Below are 19,447 nucleotides of genomic sequence, written 5' to 3'. Positions count from 1 at the left end.
CCAGATGGAAAGAGAATTGCCGTCACTATTCTTTTGAATCCTGATTTTCCCCATGACTTGGATCGTTTTTGGTGTCGCGTGTATAAACTACCAGACGGTTTGTGGAACTTAGAAGAATCTATAAAAGGAGGACCCGACCAATGGATTAATCTTAAAGTTGATTTTAATGGAGTTGATTGCATTCAATTAGGTTGCCCTATTCTTTATACGGAACTTGAGGAAAATGAGCGTGACGAGCAAGTGTTAAAAGAAAGATGTGAAAGTGGGAATGAAAGTGGTGTTGAAGATTATTTAGATTTGCGGATGGAGTATCTTGCTGATGGCTTCAATTGTTTGGCTCTGTCTCCTGATGCCAGCCGTCTTTTGGCAGGAAGCACTGATGGCGAACTGTTCTATTTTGATGCTGACAGTTTAAAAGTACTACAACGCGTTCGTGTTTACAATTATTATACAGCAGTTAAAAAATGCTGCTACAATCCTGCATTTGGCCGTGGGGAATTTGCAATATGTGATTGTTTCGGGCTGTTTTGTGTGTGGCGCGTTTTAAATCTGTCTGACAATTCTGAAAATTTCAAATTAGCCCATCGAAAAAGGTTGACAGTTCACCCAAAACGTCACAATTACTTTGATTTTTTTATTGATATCAGTTATTCTCCTGACGGAAAACTTATTGCTGTTACCATAGCTTGTCGACTTGATTACATTGTTAAGACGTTCATTATTGGCTCGCGTTCTGGTCAAATTTGTTATACGTTGGATTGCGTTGATGAACCTGATCGACAGTGTATGAAATCTGAGTGTCTGACCTCGTTTTTTGGTAATTTGTGTCAAGTTGCTTCAGTTACAAGTGTTCATCCCCGAGTTTTTTTCTGGAAGTTGCCCGTTGTCTACGATTTACAGACATTGTGTTTACTCGCAGTTAAAGCGTTTGTGTCTTATAATAACGTTGAAAAACTCAACATACCTTTTTGTTTGAAACAAGAATTGAAGTATATTTATTCTTAATTCACTTCAGAAAGTTAATAAATAATTACCTTCCGTTGGGCGTTCAATCACAGCAGTTATGTAAAATCTAACATAAGATGAGAAATTTTACCTAGGTAATGTGGGATATTTCACATTCATTTGGTTACAGAGTAGTATAGTACATGGGGGTACGAGAGCACAAAAAGTGCTCTCATATCCCCCATGTACTATACTACTTTTATACCGTGGGTAAAAACTATCTTTACAAATAAATGTTAACAAGCATCGGTTTTAGATGGCCCCAGCCAGGAGGCTATCGATTTAGCGAAGCTAAATCGCAGAGGTGGGAAAAAACTCAAGTTTAAAAATATGGAATCTACATGTTTTAAAAACTATCTTTACAAATAAATGTTAACAAGCATCGGTTTGGAGGGGCTTGGCAGCTCAAATTTTAGCGTAGCTAAAATTGAGCAGGGGATGAAGCCCCGAGAATTCTAGGTGACGGTGGGGAAATTTTCACGAAGTGAAAATTCGGAGCCGAAAGTGGCATTCGATGAATATTCGAAGAATATTCGAGAATAACAGAGGCTTAATATATGCTCTTTTAAAACTATCTTTACAAAATATGGAATCTATATGTTTTTGAAATATATAGATGCGTTTTACTTTTACAAACCGTCTTCAAAAATCAATTGTTAACAAAGCATCGGTTTTAGATGGCCCCAGCCAGGAGGCTATCGATTTAGCGAAGCTAAATCGCAGAGGTGGGAAAAAACTCAAGTTTAAAACTATGGAATCTATATGTTTTTTAATTTGTCTGTCAGGCGCGTGTCTTAGTGCATGTTTTTAATAATGGTTGTTTAATGTAGTTAGCACATGGCACCAGCGCATTTTAATAATATAATGTTTTACAAAACTATGGAATCTATATGTTTTTTAATTTGTCTGTCAAGCGCGTGTCTTAGTACATGTTTAACAATGGTTGCTTAATGGAGCTAGTGCATTTCATCAGCGCATGTATAATAATACAATGTTTTACAAAACTATGGAATCTATATGTTTTTTTAATTTGTCTGTCAAGTGCGTGTCACATGTACATGTTTAACAATGTTTTATATAGTTTTTGTTAAAAGTGTTTTTTACTAATTGTTTCAGGATTTTGAATTTTTTTGTATATCGCTTTTGTATTAATTACTTATTACAAACAGTTATGTGATATGTAGTCAAACATGAGGATTATTCTTCATCTTAAGTTTTAGCTTGATAGTTATCTTTAATAAATTTTTTTAATTTTTCGATTTCATCATTTACAAATTTTTTAGTTGATAGAATATTATCTTCTATAGTAGCCCTAAAATTTTGTGAAAAACCATTAGATGTCATAGATAATGTAGATTGATGTTGTGAATAAACTTGTATTTTGGTTAATCCATTAAATGCTTTAAGCCGTTTTCTTGTCCATTCATTATAACCTAGTGAAGCTGTAGATTTTTTTGGTTCAATAACAATATAAATATAGTTTAAATCATCATCAGCACAGTATACGTAATATAAATCTAGTAATGCATTAACTATCTTTTTTTCATTATCATTTGTTAGTTTGATGATAAATTTTTTTTTAATTTTATCTACTATCATATCTAATTCAATTGTTTTAGAGTTATTAGACGTATTTATTAATAAAAGTGTAAATTCAATAAATTTAATACTATTAAAAAAAATTCTGATAGTATCTTGTCGGCTATTAAAATTTTTATAATTTAATTGATTGCTATGGTATACTACTTTACCATTTACTCTGCTATCAATCTCATTCTTTGTATAATAGTTAGTTAAATTAAAAGTCAAAGCATACTTACCATCAGCTTGTGTTTTAGTATAATAGTTATTAAAATTAGAAGTCAAAGCATACTTACCATCAGCTTGTGTTTTAGTATAATAGTTATTTAAATTAGAAGTCAAAGCATACTTACTATCAGCTTGTGTTTTAGAATAATATTTACCATCAGCTTGTGTTTTAGTATAGTAGTCATTAAATTTACCATCAGCTTGTGTTTTAGTATAATAGTTAGTTAAATTAGAATTTAAAGCATACTTACTATCTGTTTCAGTCTTTGTATAATATTTATTTAAATTAGAACTTAAAGCATACTTACCATTTGTTTCATTCTTTGTATAATAGTTGGCTAATCTTGAAACAAAAACATATTTATTATCAGCTTGTGTTTTAGTATAATATTTTAGTAAATTAGAAGTCAAAGCATATTTATTATCAGCTTGCGTTTTAGTATAGTAGTCATTAAATTTACCATCAGCTTGAGTTTTAGTATAATAATTATCTGATAGATGTGTTTTATCTACAGATCCTTGTATGTTTACATTAATATCTGTTTTATCATGCCCATAAAATAAGCTCATTTATATTATTCCTCAGATTTTATATCCTGTTTATTATTTTTATGTTCGTAAACATGTTTAACGGTTGTTATACCCCCTATAAAATTCCTAAAAACGGTAATAGAGGGGATATTTTTTCTACTAAACTATAAACATCTCGTTTTAAAAGGTCGTCTGATTTAAGCTGTTTTGTTAATTCTTTGGGATCTTCAATAGCATCAAACCCTTTTAATATATCTGAAAATTTTGATATAACTAAATCAGTTAAAAACTCATTAGCTTTTTGTAATCGTTTTTTCTCGTATTCAATGTATAATTTATCAATAATTTTTTGACTAGCTTATTTAATGTAAGCAACTGACTTATTTAAATCACCATCTTCAGCTAGTTTAAGTAGTTGATCTCTTTTATAAAAACTTTCTTGCGGTTTATCTTGTATATTATCATCACATACTGCATCTTTGATAGTATCATTTGCGGAATCAATCTCATTAATTATATCATCAATTGTTTCAGGCTCTTTGCGCTTTGGCATATATATAACACATGTTTTATTGTGGAATAACAATTTTCCATTTGTATGGAAACACAAGTTGGATTTCTAAATGTGCATACTTATTATTTTTCAATTTTTTTGTTATTTCTTCTATATCATCTTTCTCAACACCATAAAGATAATCATCAAATATGGTTTTCATTTCATTGCAGTTTGTATTATAAAATGTAATTAGATAATGTATATTCAGGCGGTAAGGGTTTGAAATACTAGTCAATTGCTGTGTAATTACAATAGTAGAAAGCCCATAATGCCTAGCACTGAACCCTAATCGTACTAATTCCGATGTTCTATTTTTAACATCTAAGCAACTCGCACAGTCATCAAGTATAATAAGGCTGTTAGAGCCTTTATATACATCACTAACATATTTTAAAACAATATCTACCTGATCTTGATCACATTCTACCTTAATTGAATCAGAATCATTTATATATTTCTATTCTTGATAGGTTTTATTATATGATAGCGTTGGACATAATAAAATAATATAATCAAAATGTCTATTAAAGTTTTCTTCTAACATTTTGAGAAGGTAATAACTTTTACCACGATTTGTCATGCCTAAAATAATCATATTAAAAGGTGTATTCATTTATATATTACTGGTTATTTTAGTATTGAATACTTTGTAAATCATTATTAACAAATTGAACAAGAGCATCACTAACAACATAGATGTAACAGTTTAAATCTTTTGTATATGCTCTTTTTTTAATTTCGAGCAGAATGCCGTTTTGAGTATTAACGATTTTTTTTCCGTTACCAGCAATATTTTTTTCTTGAAAGGTGCGTAAATCGATAATTAATCCAAATTTATCCTTATAAAATTTTTCAATTGTCATGAAGCAATCTATCGGGATATTTCTATCGAAAAATCGTCTTGCTTCTTCATAAAATTGTTTTTTATCCATACCTTGGGCGAAAATAACATTAGGCACTCCTTCGACCGTTATTTTAATTTCATCAATTAATGCGAATACAAATTTTTCACTATCACTAACTGCATCTTCTTTAAATAGCAGTACTATTCCTTTCATGCTTTTTCTGGGTACATTGACGTTAACATTCTGTATTGTACTCGACTTATCCCATTTTTCCTTTTTTAATAGGGCTATATGTTCATAAAATAGACTTCTTCCTATAGAATATAAATTTGTCACCTCATCTGCAATTTCTTTATTTTCAATAGTTTCATATTCTAGCTGAATATTTTTTAATTTATAATCACCAATAGATTGACCACTTTGAGGGATAAGGACTTGATCACTTGCTGATAATGTTATTATGTATTGAAAGTTATTATTCATATTGAATGGACAATACAAACCATGATCTTTAAGAATATTATCAATATTAATTTTCTGCCTTGTACCATAAATATCATAAATTAATTTGTCTGCTACTTTTCCTGAATCTCCACTTGTTGCACCACTATCATCCTTTGAAATAAGTTTTCTTAGATTTTGACTACATATACCATATTCAATAAGGCCTTGTCTATCACTTTTAGGTAACCATAAGTCTTTGTATACACTTATAACATTATGTTCACTACAATCGTAAAGGGTTTCCCAGCCACTTTAATTTGTAGTCTATGTTGTAAAATCTGACTGAGATTATTTATAAAGTGACTTTTTGTATTACTGATTTTAAGATCAAACGATAGATTAAGTGAACCAGGCACTAAGCAACTATTTGCTTTCAATTTCGGAATATTAATATAAACTTGTTCATTCGGTTTAAGACTATTAGGATTAAAGGTTATACTAAAAAAAGTACGGTCACCTTTAATTTTTGCCATATCAGTCTTTTTATAACCAGGTAAAAGCTCTTCTTGTAATAATCTATTCATATATATTAAAACATATTTTATTTTCTTCTTTGTTTATACTGATCATATATTAACAAAGCAGCAGCAATAGCTAAAACCCAAAGATTAGAAGCTACCCATGCTAGACCTTTAGCTCCCCAAGATATAGTCTGAGCGATAATATTCAATAATGGTCCTAACACTGGCCATAATTTTTTACCTATATTTGTTAAAGCCTTAGAAAATTTATTAGCAGTTTGAGCACCTTGTAGGATTGCTTAATGGTTGTAATTATACCAGCCACAGATATAAATAAAGCTGATAATCCTGGGATATTTTCCTTAACCCATTCTTTAAACTGTTGTAATCTAGTAATGTCTTCTTCCTGTTTATCTCGTACATCCTCTTTTTCTAATTGATCTTCTTCTTCTCTAATTAAAATTTCTAATTCCGCAGCTCTTTCGTGCAAATTGGTTAATTCATCAATATTGTCAATACTATTTTCATTTTCATTTTCTATTTCATCTATTCTAGCTATAGTTTTGTTTAGCTCTTCAGAAAAGTGATTTATTTGTGCTTCTATGAATTGTGGTCGTGTTCTTTTATCAATAGTTCCAGATGGAGTCATCACACCTATATGTTCTCTAAGTTCTTCATTAGTTATTTGATTGAAATTCTCTGTATATTCATTATTTAAATTAACCATAGGCATACTCTCTTCAGTTTTTATAAATTCATCTTGCAAATTAATAATTCTTTTAATTTCTTTTTTAAATTGTTTAACAGCTTCTTTAGCATTTTTTAATGTATTGTATTTTAGTACTCCATTTTTGTTACGTTTTAAAACAAATATACTATCACCTGGCTTATTTTTTTTATTTATTGGTTTGTAAGTAATATCATTCGAATCAGTTTTATCTAAATTTAATCTAAAATTTATACCTTCAGAAGCTGCATCACCTTTTAGGTTATCAAATCTAAACTCTTTTTTATAATTTCTTGTAATAAACTTTTCAACAGCAAAAAAAACTTCATTTTGAGGACTAGAAATATCTGTATAAATAGGAGTGGAAGTAGGAACATCAGGAAGAGTATTATTTTTATTTGTCGGCCTTCTTATTGTTACACCGAAATTATCACCATTAAATGATGTTTCATCAATAAATTGAAAATTTTGCCAATCATCGTTATTATCTTCTTGCTTATTATCTTCTTGCTTCTTATCTTCTAATTCAATATAATCAAAATCTACTTCATCCATTATATAGATTACTCTATATTTTGTATTTCACTTTCAGGAATCCAACTGTTATGTTTGTTATCATAACCTAACCATTTAACTAAAACCATCTTTTTACCTTTAACTTTCTTACGTTTTAATATCTTTTCAACTCTATAAACATCGTCTTTCTTATTCACAACTGATAGTTCCTCTTCATAAAATTTACAAATTATATGCTCTCCTTCTACATCTTCTATCTCATATAAAGTCGGATCTCCTCTAATAACTTTAGTTACTCTAAACAGCTCTTCTGAAAAATTTGCTTCATAACCTTTCGTAAATATAGATTTATACTTTGATATTCTAACCATATCACCAATTTTAATCTTAGGTAATGGTAAATAAGCCACTTCATGACCGTATAATGTATTCCATACTTCATCTTCATTATTTTTATTAACATCTTTAGGCTTCATCAAGATTGTACTGTGTTTTGTATTGTTATAATTATATACTAAATCATCCAATATATCAATCCATTTATATGTTCCTTTACTGTAAAAATATTTCCACATAGATGTTTTAAGTGTTCTGTTGAATCGTTCAACAATCGCAGCCTTTTTATCATTTTTAATAGAGAAGTACTTAATTTTATGTTTCTCTAATAATGATTTGACACCTACATTATAAAATTCTTTACCATCATCAAATTGCGCTAGTTTCGGGTAATCATTAAATCTATCTTTAAATTGACTTAATAGTTTTGCAATAGCTTTTGTCATATTATTTGTGTCTTTCCTATAAACAGGGATAGCAAATGCATATCTACTTAATATTTCAATAGCTGTTAATATCCAATAATAACCATTGTTTTTATACTTATAAGAACCCATATCAACTAAATCCATTTGTATTTGTTCATCAAGATAGTTTACCCTTGTTTGTCTGAATTTATGTCTCCTAATAATAGGTTTATATCTAGTGTATGTATCTTGAGATATTAACCATTTTTTAACTTGTTTCCTACTAACATCTATACCTTCTTCTAATGCTTTCTGATAAAGCCGTTCTGCTGATTGATACCCTGTTTTCGGATCATAATAAATATCTCTTAAACTTTGCTCAATTTTAATGTCTTCATCCATTTAACTTACTCAAGGTAACATTCAAGGAGAATAATGTCTGCTTTAATTTTGTTATAATTCTAATCTAATATATTAAATATTAGCTCGTTAAAGGCTCCTTTTATAATTTTAACTTTAGATTCAATATCATTGTATTCGTATACAGTGCCAAATAACGACTGAATTGTTATTACTGGTAAAGTTAAAGCTATATTACTTTTTTTTCCTTCAGGGTTATAATTATAACTTGAATTTACAATATTAGAAGAAATTTGAATATAGTTTAATCCTCTGTTTATATCCACTTTAGAAACACCATTTTGTACGATACCTTTTTTATAGTTTTTATGGTATCATTAAAACCTAACATTTTAATAAGAGTATCAGACAATACTAATACCTCGTCATTATTATTAGTTATTTTACAAGTTCCGTTGTTTTCTACCATCTCAAGCTTTACATTAACAGACTCAAAAAACGTTTTAAGCATTTTAAAAGTCCAGTAACCAGCATCTATATTATATTTTGTTGCGCCTATTGTAAAAGCTAAAGTATTATTTAATTTCACATTTTTATATTCCCAATACACATAAGCTTTTTTGATATATAAATATGAATAGTCAGATGTTACTATACTTTCTTGTAAGTCAATTTTTGTACTATCTCCGTCTATAAAAACAGTGAACTTTTTCATATATAACATAGCTTATATTATATGTCAAACAAGCAAATAGAAGAAAATGCTATAAAATTAGGTGATGATGATTTAAAACATGTATCATATACATCATGGCCAAAAATATATTTAGAAACAACTAAAACGCCTTTTTTTTCAAATCTAATAGCAGCTGTTAATGGGGATGAAGGTCATTACCAGGACTTTTTTGATAAAACGATCCATAGGTGGTCCTCAAAGTTTATTGTAAAACCTACATTTCAAAGGTCGGTAAATGTTGATATCTGTAACTTCAGATTGTATGTCACAGAGAATGATTATTTTATGAGTAATTTACCACCTATAACAGCTACGTGGACAAGTGAAATTAAAAGTAAAAAAGAACAGCCGACTGGTATAAGATACAATATTAAAAGTCATTTAAATTATAAAAAAGAAGCGTACTATGCTATGATTTGTGGGGCATATGTTGCCAGTTTTTTATGCGGTATTGCACTTAATCATTTAAATTTTAATAAAAGTAGAATTATACAAAGCCTTGTTAAGTATCATCTATATTATACTATTCAAAAATTTATGAAGCATCCATCGTTATTAGACAAATATGACTTTACGGAACTGAAAAAGCATATACCTTATAAAGGTATTTTAAAATTCGATAAAAATGGTGATGGGTATTATGTTAATTTTCAATATTCAACTACTGATTATAAGAGCTTCATTGCATATAATTCTGAAGGGATTACACAAATCGGAAAAGTTCTTTTGCAAGAGAGCATTGAAAGTTTTGTTTATTCAGTTCTAGGTAGCCAGGCTGATACAAGATGGCCAATAGTTAATCATGGAGCTAAAAGCATGCAAACCCAAAATGTTTTTAGGAAACTAGTAAAGGATACTCTAGTACAGAATGATATGACTGTATTGATATCTAACATGAGAAAGAGTATAAAAGACACGAATGTTATTTTAAATATGGTAATCAGCCCTGGTATGATTTTAATACCCAGCCGTATGATCATATTGAATAAAAAGATTGATGGGTATAATAATATTTTAGCATTAGCGAATAAAACTATGAAATTCGGTATTAATTCTAAAATAAATTATTATGGAGTTAAAAGGGAAGAACCTAAAAAAGTATATCAAGATGCACCATCACAACACCTAAATACTCTAGATGAAGTGTATAAAAAACCCGTAGTACATAAACATACAAAAATGATAGTAAATAATCCCCATCAAACAGATATGATTGCTTTACTCGGTATATCAACGCTATCATCATTCATATTAGTTAAATATGTTTGATAATATGAAAAAAGTAATAGATTTTAACCATATTTCGAGTCAGTTAAGTCAAGAGGAATTTGAAAAGCTAAAAAAGTTGTATTTATACTATCACAAGATATATACCTGTTATAAATGGAAGTATAATAAATTAAAGAAAATTAGACTATCATATTTAAGAGGATTACCTTATGATGAAGTGATATTTATATCAGACATAAAAGTTATCGATGATATTATAATAGGCAATTGCCCTCCTATAGATGATATGGTGAGTAAATATAACAAAAAATATAAAGATCTGTGAGTTATCTGTAAGTTATCTATAAGATTATCTGTGAGTTATCTGTGAACAAAATCTACAGTATTATATAACATGTCTGAAGAAAACGTAAAGATAACTACAGTTAAGAAAGAGAAAGACCCTCTTAGAGTTGAAGCTGGGAAACGCTTGGCTGCTATATCGAAAGCTGCTAAAGAAAAAAAGATGCGAGATAGGATTGAATTAGAAAATAAAAAGAAAATTGAGGATGATAGCTGGAATATTAATTACGGATTTTTATTTGGAACTATTGGAGTATTAACTGCTATTGCTAGTCTATATTATACAAGGAAAAATGATAAAAAGCAGGAAAAATTAACAAACGATAAAGCTAGAGAAGAAACAACTAGTGAAAAACATGTTTTGATACAAAAAAATAAACAATATAATTTAGACTCATTTGAATAAAATATTTCCTATTATATATGAGTAACACTATGACTAAGAAACAGTTTATGAATGAAGCTTTTGATGCAGTGCTTGTGACAACAACTGCTGTAGGTCTTTCAATGGCATCTAAAAAACTACTAGGTCAAAAATTAACAGACACAAACAGTATCAAAGATTTTGCTAAACTGGTTGTTGCTGTTACAGCATCAACAATGCTAGTTAAATATGCTCAAGACAAAAAGTGGATTCCTGAAAATCCAGTTAAATCTGTATAAATATATATGACAAGTGTTATTACTAGTGGGGCTGGAACAGCTTTTGGAGCGGTTGTTAACGGCCTAGGTTTTTCCCTAGCAGGCTGGCTATTTCATAAACATGATAAAAACGGTTACACTGAGGGAATGAAAAGATACCATGAGTCTCTAGAAAAATTACAAAGAGCTAAAGAGGCGTTCTATGAAAATGAAGTCAAGCAGCATGATAAAATTCAACAGCTTAGACAAGAACTTCAATATGCTGATAATGATATAGAACTTACAAACAAAGCTTTATATATGCTTAGAAAAGAAAAACAATACATTACAACGGTTAACATTTCATAGAGAACCACAATTAAATGACTTTTACAAAATCTAAGAATATGAAAAATATCAATCTATTACAATGGTATGTCTTGGTATTATATCCGGATATTTATTATATAAAACTACTTAAAGATATAATATTATATTATATTATATTATATGTATTGTAACAAATTGATTCATAAAAAGTTAGAAGAGTTTTTTGGTTATGTAAATTGTTGCTTTTGTGATAAAAAGATATGTGATAGTTATATTAATAGATCTGTTAAGACATACTTATGTTGTGAAAATCAAGAAATTATTTCAGATAACAATAAAATGAATGTTTGTAAACACTGTGGTTCTGTTCACTCATATAAGATAGTTAATGAATGGATACCAGAGATTTGGAAATGTCAACGATCAGTTCATTCAAGGAAAAAATGGTTTTATAATAAAATTAGATTGTGTGTAACTTTTGAATATGTTGAGAAATTGACAAATGATTTTATAAAGGTTGTTAGTACTATGATTAAACATAAATTAATTAATAAAAAAAATGTTAGTATGTATAATTATTATATAATACGCTTAGCCAGCCGTAGGGGTATACCATTAAAACACCATATTAAAGATATGAAAAATAGTAAGACAAAGAGGATTTTTGACGATAGATTATTTGGTGAAGTATATAAAATCCTTAAGTGGGATAAAGATATCGACTGTACTTATTATAACAACTGGGTCCAGTTAAAGAAATAAAACATTTATGATTATATATGAATCTTAAAGATCTATTAAAAAAGATTAGAAATTTTATTCTATGTTGTAAAAAAACTAGTTCTAATATAGAAGTTGTTTTGAAGGATTTTGAAAAAACATTGTATAATTTGAACGCACCATAAAAAAATAATATATATAGTAATTATATAGAATGGTTGAAGTTATAAAAAACAAAGATGTATATAAGTATAAAGAAAATAAAATTAGTTTAGATTTATTAAATAAATTAATGGAAGAAAAAAACATGTACATTAAATCATTAACTTATGAGCTTCATTATAAAGAAGATCAGGTTAAATATAAAGAATATGAGTTGCATACAGAGGACTGGTTATCTTTTTCAAAAAATAGATATAATGTTGAAAATATAACAAAAGTTTTACATGTGATGTGTGCAATGAATATTGATACAGAACCTATTATATTAAAGACATTTAAACCAGGTTTAATAGACAACAGTAATACTTATGTACCACGTTTTAATGAAATAACATATGCTCTGTTTAATAGATTTCATGAATGGCGAGATTGTAAATTTGAATATGAAATTAAAAATACAGATACAGATATTCATGTTATAAAATTTGATTTATATGAATATTGTCCTCATATAACTGCTTATGGTATTATTAGAATCTATCTTAAACGCATTAAATAACTATTTAAAAAATAAAATATATAGTATTAGTATATATGTGTTCAGATAACCTAATAAGAGGAAGGCCAAGAATTTTTAATAAAGAACAAATCAAACAACATAGGACATCATATATGCTCTCAAAACCATGGCATTGTGATTCATGTAATAAAACATATAGTTTAGCATACAAAACTTTACATCTTAGAACTAGAAAACATTTAAGAAATTCAAAAAATTAAAAATAATATAGTTTTTATAAAAAGTTTTAAATATAGATTTATTTCTATAATTAAAATTAGTGCGTTTTTTTTAAAAAAAAATAAAATATATAGTATATATATGAATAGAGATTATTTAAATCGAAAGGTACTTAAAGACAAGCCTATATTATATAATATGCATAAGATGAATAGAGATGCGCTCCAAAAGTTGACTAGAAATGATTTAATTAAGATAATATTAAATCAAAAGTCTAAGGTTGAAGTTAATAATACTTTAATTTCCAAACCAGTACAAAAAGTACTATCACAATCCAATATCAAACAAATGACTGTATCTCAGTTAAAAGTTATTGCTAAAGAAAAAATGGTTAAAGATTATTATAAACTTAGAAAAAACGAATTAATAAAAGTATTAACACCAGTCCCAAAACGAAGAAAGAGTGTAAAAGATATGATTAAAGAGTATGAGAACAATACACAGATGCTATCAGATAAAAATAAAAAACCAATACCAACACCTAGAGTTGAAATAAGAGAAACAAACAATGCTCTTAAAGGTTATACAAAGTCATATGAAATAAGCATTATTAACAATAAAGATCCATTGAAACAATTACAGAACACTAGAAAGTATCTTACATATTATATTAAAGAAATATTAACATCAATGAAAGCACTTAAATATATTGAAACTCTTAAAATAACATTTGAAAAATTTGAAATAAAAGATGGTGGTACTGCTGGTTTTTTAACAAAAATTGCTTATTTCAACAGTCCAGCTTTAACAATTACTAATTCTAATGAAATCAATGAATCCTTACAAATTTCAAAACAAAATATATTAAATAAGATTGATAAATTTACACAAGAATCTTCATTATGGGTTATACGCTCTGTAGATAACCATTATCTTAATGTTGTACAATATAAACCACTTAAAGGGAGTTCATACATTAATTTACCACAAGAACTTAAAAATAGTAAAAAAGGATTAATTAATATCAAAAATAGAGATAATGAATGCTTTAGATGGTGCCATATTCGATATTTAAATCCACAAAATAAAGACCCACAGAGAATTAAAAAATCTGATAAGGAATATATTAACAAATTAGACTACTCTGGGATTGAATTTCCAGTGGCTGTTAAACATAATAAAATCGAAAAGCAAAACAGAATTAACATTAACGTTTTCGGTTATGAAGATAAACAACCATACCCATTATTCATTTCAAAAGAAAAATTTGAAGACCATATGGAACTACTATTGATAACTGATAATGAAAACATACATTATGTATTAATAAAAGATTTTAATAAATTTATGTACAATCAAACTAAACATAAAGAAAGAAAACATTTTTGTATGAGATGTCTTCAATGTTTTAGTTCTGAAAAAATATTAAATAACCATATAGAAAACTGTATATTAATAAATGGTATACAATCAATAAGAATGCCTGATAAAAATAATAACATACTTAAATTCAACAACTATCATAAGCAACAACCAATACCATTTGTTATATATGCTGACTTTGAGGCTATTACAGAAAAGATATCTGGTTGTAATCAGAATAATAAAAAATCATTCACTGAAGCCTATCAGAAGCACACAGACTGTGGCTATGGATATAAAGTTGTTTGTTGTTATGATGATAAATTCACGAAAAAAATTCAAATATATAGAGGTGAAAAGGCTGTTTACAAATTTATGGAAGCTATGTTAAAAGAAGTTAAATATTGTAAAAATATTATAAAAACTCACTTTAATAAACCATTAAAAATGACCTCTGATAATGAAGAAGAATTTAAAAAAGCTGATGAATGTCATATCTGTAACAAAAAATATACTAACAAAGATATTCGAGTTCGAGACCATTGCCATATCACTAGTAAATACAGAGGCTCAGCACATCAAGATTGTAATTTAAAACTAAGAATAGACTCTGATAAATTAAAGATCCCAGTAATATTTCATAATTTACGAGGATATGATAGCCATTTTATTATGCAAGAAATCGGAGCTATTGTTAAGAAGCATACATACAAAAACAAAAAAGGAGAAGATATTCAAATGAATATAAATGCTATACCTAATAATATGGAAAAGTATATGGCTTTTATGTTAGGTAACCACCTTACTTTTATTGATAGTTTTCAATTTATGAGCTCTAGTCTGGAAAGCTTGTTAGTAACCTACCTAAAGGTTCATTTAAATATACCTCTAATCAGTTTAAAGGTGAAAAATTTAATTTAATGACTCAAAAAGGCATATATCCATATGATTATATGGATTCATTTGAAAAATTTAATGAGAAGTTACCTTCAAAAAAAGACTTTTATAGTATTCTTACTTCTGAGAATATATCAGATGATGCTTATAAGCATGCACAAAAAGTGTGGAATACATTCAATCTGAAAAACATGGGGGAGTATCACGACCTATATCTGAAATCTGATATCCTTCTATTAAGTGATGTATTTGAAAACTTTCGAAAAACATGCTTAGAATACTATAAATTAGATCCATGCCACTATTTCACATCTCCTGGGTTGTCTTGGGATGCTATGTTAAAGATGACAGATATTAAATTAGAATTAATGACAGATATTGATATGTTTCAATTCATTGAAAAGGGTATGAGAGGAGGTGTTAGTTATATTGCTAATCGATATGGTAAAGCTAATAACAAATATCAATCATCTTATGATAATAATAAGCCATCAAAGTATTTAACGTATTTAGATGCTAACAATCTGTATGGGTGGGCTATGTCACAAAACTTACCTACTGGTAATTTCAAATGGTTAACTGATAAACAGATTAACAACATAAACCTTGCTAAATATCAAGCAGATAGTAAAAAAGGTTTAATTTTAGAAGTTGATTTAGAATACAATAAAGAACTACATGATTTACATAACGATTATCCTGTTGCACCAGAAAAACTTAAGGTAACTAGCGACATGTTGTCAAAATATTGTAAGACAATTGCTTCTAATTACAATATATCAACAGGATTAGTAAGCAAACTGATTCCAACTTTAAAAAATAAATACAAATACGTTTTACATTATAGAAATCTTCAACTATATTTAGATCTTGGGTTAAAGTTAAAAAAGTACATAGAGTACTTGAATTTAATCAATCTCCATGGTTGAAAAAATACATAGACTTTAATACTCAAAAAAGAACTAATGCAAAAAATTCTTTTGAAAAAGACTTCTTCAAATTAATGAATAATTCAGTATTCGGCAAGACTATGGAGAATTTACGAAAACGAGTAGATGTTAGACTGGTAACTAATAAAAATAAATTATTAAAATTAGCTTCAAAACCTACTTATGTAAGTAGTAAAATCTTCAATGAGAATCTTGTGGCTGTGCATAAGATCAAAGAAACACTAACCCTTAACAGGCCTACATATGTTGGCATGTGTATCTTAGATTTAAGTGAAACGTTGATGTATGATTTTCATTACAATTATATCAAGAAGAAATATGGTGATAAAGCTAAACTTCTTTTCACAGACACAGATAGTTTAACATATGAAATCAAAACTGAAGATGTCTATAAAGATTTTTGTGTTGATAATGATAAATTTGATTTTAGTGATTACCCAGAAGATTCTCAATATTATGATAAGACTAATAAAAAAGTTATTGGTAAATTTAAAGACGAAGCCGCTGGAATCTCAATTACTGAATTTGTTGGGTTACGAAGTAAAATGTACAGTTATATTAAAGATAATAATAAAGGAGATAAAAAAGCTAAAGGAATTAAGAAAAATATTATTAAGAGTAAAATAAAACATGAAGACTATAAAACAACACTATTTGAAAACAAACAAATGCATCATACAATGAAAACTATTAGAAGTGTAAACCATCAACTTAGTAGTTATGAAATTAATAAAGTATCACTCAGCTGTTTTGATGATAAACGATATATATTAGATGATGGTGTAACAACATTAGCTTATGGCCATTATAATATCAGTTCAAATAACTAAATATTAACAAACAGTTATAATGTGTAGTAAGCATGTAGCATAGGCCTCTGTTAGAGTAAAATCATACATACCTCCTGCTCATGTTTGACTACATATCACATAACTGTTTGTAATAAGTAATTAATACAAAAGCGATATACAAAAAAATTCAAAATCCTGATCCAATTAGTAAAAAACACTTTTAACAAAAATTATATAAAACATTGTTAAACATATACATGTGACACGCACTTGACAGACAAATTAAAAAAACATATAGATTCCATAGTTTTGTAAAACATTATATTATTAAAATGCGCTGGTGCCGTGTGCTAACTACATTAAACAACCATTATTAAAAACATGCACTAAGACACGCGCCTGACAGACAAATAAAAAACATATAGATTCCATAGTTTTAAACTTGAGTTTTTTCCCACCTCTGCGATTTAGCTTCGATAAATCGATAGCCTCCTGGCTGGGGCCATCTAAAACCGATGCTTTGTTAACAATTGATTTTTGAAGACGGTTTGTAAAATTAAAACGCATCTATATATTTCAAAAACATATAGATTCCATATTTTGTAAAGATAGTTTTAAAAGAGCATATATTAAGCCTCTGTTATTCTCGAATATTCTTCGAATATTCATCGAATGCCACTTTCGGCTCCGAATTTTCACTTCGTGAAAATTTCCCCACCGTCGCCTAGAATTCTCGGGGCTTCATCCCCTGCTCAATTTTAGCTACGCTAAAATTTGAGCTGCCAAGCCCCTCTGAACCGATGCTTGTTAAAATTTATTTGTAAAGATAGTTTTTAAAACATATAGATTCCATATTTTTAAACTTGAGTTTTTTCCCACCTCTGCGATTTAGCTTCGCTAAATCGATAGCCTCCTGGCTGGGGCCATCTAAAACCGATGCTTGTTAACATTTATTTGTAAAGATAGTTTTTACCCACGGTATAAAAGTAGTATAGTACATGGGGGATATGAGAGCACTTTTTGTGCTCTCGTACCCCCATGTACTATGCTACTTTACAGGTCACATTTTTATTGATTCAAAAGGTTGTTGAAAAAATAACATTTGCATTTTGTAGTATATTTTGCAATTTTTTTTTGTCATTCGATGTACATAGCGCTCCTTCTTTGTCATTCAATGTACATAGCGTTCCTTCTTTGTCATTCGATGTACATAGCGCTCCTTCTTTGTCATTCGATGTACATAGCATTCCTTCTTATGTCTTTACTGTCCTAAATGGGTCTTGATATCTTTGGCTGTTATATGTTCAATAAGTTTCATTTATTTTAGAATGTTGGAGGAGATATTAGACACACGTATTATGGTAAAGAAAGCTATGAAAGATTGTAAAGATGGTAAAGTAAGTTGGTTTTATTAAACCTTTGTTTTTGAAGCGATTTTTGATGTTTTTATAAGATCCAGTAACTAAAACGTCATGGAGATTTCATCATGTTCAAAAAAGATGCCTTTCCACTCTTCGTTTCTTTTCTTTAATCATTCAATATCATAAATAATTTACATTTTGAGACTCTTCTTCAACTTCTTGATGCTCGACAACTTGCGTTAAAGTTGATTGCAAATGTCACTTATGGTTACACATCAGCAAGCTTCTCAGGACGAAGGCCGAGTGTTGAGGTAACTTTGATCTTGTCATGATAGAAATTCAAAGAAACTATAGCTCTCCCCATTCCATCTAAACAGACTGTGAGCCGTAAACTTTGTATTAATTGATTGTATCTATATTATATATATTATATATTTACCAATACACATATATATTTAAGATACAATAAATATATAATACATTTACCACAGATAATTGGTAAATATATAATATATTTAATATGGATACATGTTGATTATTATGATTATCGTGAGCCTGGACTAAGTCACATTTTCAGATTGAAAATCTATCAAGTGCTTATTGTCATACTGGATTCATTTTACTCATAAAACCATCTGAATATTCTTTTCTGTTTTTCATCAGATTACTGACGCCATTGTTTGTAAAGCACGCGAGACCCTGGAACGAGCTATGAATCTCGTGAACACAAGGTATGAGTGGGTTCTCGTGTGGTATATGGGGAGACCGATAGTCTTTTCATATTAGTAAAAGGTGCCAGTAAAGAGGAAGCGTTTAAGATTGGAAAAGAAATGGTTGATGCTGTTACTGCAGAGAATCCTAAACCTGTGAAACTAAAGTTTGAAAAGGTTTTTATCTACTGCAAAATTGTATCTATTTGAGAGATTTTGAATTTAAGATACATTTATGTATAACTAGGGATGACTTTTTAGGTATATATGCCTTGTGTTCTTCAAACAAAGAAACGTTACGTTGGTTATATGTACGAAACATTAGAACAGAAAGATCCAGTGTTTGATGCGAAAGGAATAGAGACTGTACGGCGAGATACATGTCCAGTGGTCGCTATGGTATGGAACAATCGACAATATTTACTGTGTCATCCAATCA

General features: G+C 28.6%; 2 long non-coding RNA genes across 4 annotated transcripts in view; one reads left to right on the top strand and one right to left on the bottom strand.

Moving 5' to 3' along the window:
- Positions 1–19,447, bottom strand: part of LOC124456826 — a 36,950-nt gene that overhangs the window by 3,644 nt on the left and 13,859 nt on the right. Inside the window, exons 1-2 of one of the 2 annotated variants that reach the window (XR_006952490.1) lie at positions 17,972–17,985; positions 15,101–15,104 (exon numbers count right to left, since the gene is read on the bottom strand). This is a non-coding gene — a long non-coding RNA (uncharacterized LOC124456826). Of the gene's footprint in view, positions 1–6,011; positions 6,073–15,100; positions 15,105–17,971; positions 17,986–19,447 lie in introns of those variants that run through there. The other variant, XR_006952489.1, reaches the window with a different exon arrangement.
- On the top strand, positions 1,142–19,358 carry LOC124456818. 2 transcript variants are annotated; one of them, XR_006952482.1, is made up of 3 exons: positions 1,142–1,154; positions 19,109–19,185; positions 19,270–19,358. It is a non-coding gene; the product is annotated as an uncharacterized LOC124456818 (long non-coding RNA). The 2 variants fall into 2 exon arrangements; XR_006952481.1 differs by lacking the exon at positions 1,142–1,154 and having other exon boundaries at positions 18,991–19,185.

The sequence above is a fragment of the Xenia sp. Carnegie-2017 genome, unplaced genomic scaffold (assembly GCF_021976095.1).
Source record: "Xenia sp. Carnegie-2017 unplaced genomic scaffold, XeniaSp_v1 HiC_scaffold_6, whole genome shotgun sequence".
NCBI classification, from domain to species: Eukaryota; Metazoa; Cnidaria; class Anthozoa; order Malacalcyonacea; family Xeniidae; genus Xenia; species Xenia sp. Carnegie-2017.
Note: the sequence above shows the minus strand (reverse complement) of the source record. Positions and strands in the feature narration are given on the sequence as shown.